Source organism: Octopus bimaculoides, chromosome 2 (genome assembly GCF_001194135.2).
Source record: "Octopus bimaculoides isolate UCB-OBI-ISO-001 chromosome 2, ASM119413v2, whole genome shotgun sequence".
NCBI lineage: Eukaryota > Metazoa > Mollusca > Cephalopoda > Octopoda > Octopodidae > Octopus > Octopus bimaculoides.
The window spans coordinates 167,208,428-167,212,363 of NC_068982.1; the positions used below are offsets into that span (position 1 = coordinate 167,208,428).

The following is a 3,936-nucleotide window of genomic DNA, read 5'->3' on the forward strand; positions in this document are numbered from 1 at the left end:
TCTGTTGTTATTTTTTGTATATTCTCCCATATATACATATATATATATACATATATATATATATATATATAGTTCAAAAACACAATAACAAAAAAACAAAAAAACAACAAAGTGAGGACGTGATATGGATAGTATTATTGGACGCTCAGGAAAGGAAAGAGAGAGTGTATGATGTTTCGGGCGTAGCCCTTCGTCGGAAAGATGGAAAGTTCGGAGAATGGAAGAACGGAGAAAGAGGAAAATGGTACCGATGCCCACGAGGTTACATATCTGTCTGTTTTTCTGTCTACACAAACACACACACACACACACACACACACACTCTCTCTCTCTCTCTCTTGGTTTTAGTCAAAGACTGTGGTCATGCTGAGGTACTGTCTTGGAGGGGTGTTTCAGTAGATGAAATCAATCCCAGTACTTATTTTTCTCTCTCTAAGTTTTGAAATGCTAAATAATGGGTGCATAAACAAAGCAACACAAGTTATCAAATGCAGTTAACAGACACACACATATGCATACAGATCTATATCTACATACACACACAGACATATATTATAATTATTATTATTATTTAAAACAGTTTGATTTGGCACCAAGCAACTTAAAGTTTCATAGGCCCTTTACAGAAACCTAGCCTGTTGGGCTGTGGTAGCCGAATCGTCATTTAACATCCAAATTTTTCATACTTGCATGGGTCAGATAGAATTTGTTGAGGTAGATTTTCTACAGCTGGATGCACTTCATATCACCAACCCTCACTTGCCTCCAAGCAAGACAGCCTTTTCCCATTGCTAAACATGTTTTTCACAGAAGACTGGATATGAACAACCTTGCTTGTGTGACATGTCTAGATAAAGACACACACACATACACACAACAAGCTTCTTTCAGTTTCCAATTACCAAATCTGCTCACAAGGTCTGGGTTTGCCTGGGCTATAGTAGAAGACACTTGTCCAAAGAACCACATAGTAAGAATGAACCAAAACCAAATGGCTGGGAAGCAAGCCTCTCAAACACACAGCTACACCCATGTCTTAGTTATTATTCACCAATCAATGTGATTACAAACGTACAAACAGTACATCTCATGGTGGATTTTTACATGTGAAACAGTATAGGACGCAACTAAGCGATAAGAACTTATTCAGCAGCAAGGCTCAATCTAGAGTTATTCATTAGTTAAGTTGATAATCTTCTGTACACATATGTAAATTTAGCTTTCCCAACATTTGTATGCATTTGTTTATATCCAAAAGCTAAGTTTTATCTGATCTTTCTTATGCAAACATTTATTTGCAATAGTTGAAGTCTTTCATATTGCAATCAAATACATGTGCAATAATCTTCTTAAATGAATTGTTACTTGAATGCTATAATATTTGCTATACTTTATGAGCATTAATGACATGCCAAATTGGAGTAGTGCTATTTGTGGGATGTATAAAAAAACAACAACATTAGTTGATAATTTAAACATTTTATAGAGATGCTCCCCACTCCTGAAAAAAAACAAAAAAACCTAGACAATTATTCAAAAATAGTTATATTAATAGCAAAATATAAAACAAAACTTGCGACACAGATAGCACATCCTTGTAACAAACCAATTCTAGATGCCCCAGGACACTATTTCATGAATTGGTCAATTTAATATTATATCAACAGGCTGAAGATTTAAAGTCTGCTGATAATGAATGAAAAACAGACACAACAGTGTTCTCATTATTCTTGCCCAGATTAAAACTGTGCAATAGCAACCACCACAACCACACATGTGTGTGTGTATTCTTTTATTGGGTTTAGTTTGAGAGCTGTGGAACAGCCAATATATATGTGTGTGTGTGTGTGTGTGTGTGCGGTTATATTTTAAATGATTGTGTATACTCAGATGTGGAAAGACTTGCATTGTGGAAATGTGGAAATTATTCTGCCATATAGAGAATTTTCACAGTGAAGGTTTTTCCATATCTGAGTGTACATGAATATGTTAAATATAACTGTACACAAAATTTCAGTCAATGCTGCTTTGAGCAACTCAAAGTAAAATGCATGCATGCATGCACACACACACACACACACACACACACACACACACACACACACAAAATAAATATGGTTCTTAAATACTAACAGACTGAGGCAATTTATTGTTCTCAAAGGAACAATAACTATTCAGCTTTATATGTTCAAAAGAAAAAACTTTACACGTTTGCACTCACAAAATCGAAGAAAATGTTACACTGAAAACTGTAAAGAAATCATAATTGATCTTAATGCATTATACACACATGAACATGGGTAGTATACAACTATTTAAACATTATAAAGAGATGTCTTTGGAAAATATGTACGAGTGTCTTACAAAACAAAATGTATATTTATAGACTCAAGTTTGATTGTTTCAAAATATGCATGTGTGTATATGTGTACACACACACATATATGCATATATATACTTTTACAAACAGACTGTTGCATAAAATAGCTAAAACTGAAATCAGTTTTGCACTGATATGCATTGCAATGTTCAGCCTGTTAGCAAATACTACAATGATACTGAAGGAAATGCAAAACACCAAAACTTTTGAACCAAAGAGAGACAAAGAAAAACTAAATGATCTATTACAGATCCCAGACAGAGTGCGAAACCTGTTTATTAAGAAACTTATCATCAAGTTCATTAAATATCATCATCACCATCATTTAATGTGTTTTCCATGCTGGCATAGGTTGGATGGTTTGAGAGGGGCTGGCCAACCGGAGAGCTGCACCAGGCTCCAATTGTCTATTTTGGCATGGTTTCTATGACTGCATACTTTTCCTTACACATAGGTCCTGAGGACAGCTGATATCTTGAATATTGAGGCAATGGTGCACAAGCACCAGTTACGTTGGACTGGACCCTTATTAGAATGAAGGATAGCAGGATCCCTAAGCAGATGCTATATGGGGAACTTGTGAATGGAAAGAGACCCCGGCAGAAACCAAGACTGTGATTTAAGGACTGTGTCAAGTCCTCATTAAAGGCCTGTGATATGCAGGAGACTGACTAGGAGAGCAATGCTTGTCATCACCATAGATGGAGGATGCAGGTTAAGGAGTGGGGGGGGAGGTCAACACTTTTGAGAGAGCACATATTCTACATGAAGAACTTGAGTGTGCTGCTCGAAAGTGCACTGCTGGTGTAGTGAATGGGGAAAGCTTTGGTAAGCATTGGTTTGCAATGTTTGCAGTCATGTATGCTTGTCAAGTGCAGGGCTCATTAGCCACCAACGGAGCCGCAAATGCAAAATATTAGTTAGTCCTAGAGCGCACAATGTTCCTGAAGGTCAGCAATTGCCTTCCTCGGTCATGAGTGGATGGCCATCATATATATATATATATATATATATGTGTGTGTGTGTGTGTGTGTGTGTGTGTATGTATGTATGTGTAAATGCATTTATAATGGTGAAAAAAGGCCTCACAGAGGAGATGACAAAGAACCAAGACTTCTGGCAGTTTGCTGTGCTTGAGAAAACAAGTCAAGCTGAGTAAATTCATAGCTGTCCATGCATACAGGTATGTCCTCTACATCCCTCTCTCAGCCAAGAAATCCTTGTCTTGTGGGCTTATGGGTGCTGGCGCTACATAAAAGTGTCCATATTAGTACCATGTAAAAAGCACCAATGCTGATATCTGGTAAAAGCACTCAAGCCAGTGCCACATAAAAGCGCCCATGCTGGTGCCATGTAAAAGTGCTCAGTACACTCTGTAAAGTAGTTGGCATTAGCAAGGACATCCAGCAATAGAAACCATGTCAAAACAGACAAACGGAGCCCAGGGTGTTCTCCAGCCAGTCAGCTTCTGTCAAGCCATCCAACTCATGCCAGCATGGAGGACGGACATTAAATAATGATGATGATGATGATTTAAGTATGTGTTCATGTGTGTG

General features: G+C 37.4%; 1 protein-coding gene across 3 annotated transcripts in view; it reads right to left on the reverse strand.

Annotated features, from left to right (window-relative positions):
• The window catches only part of LOC106872976 (coiled-coil domain-containing protein 149), a 41,767-nt gene that overhangs the window by 12,798 nt on the left and 25,033 nt on the right, over positions 1-3,936 (reverse strand). The gene's annotated exons all lie outside the window — the stretch shown is intronic.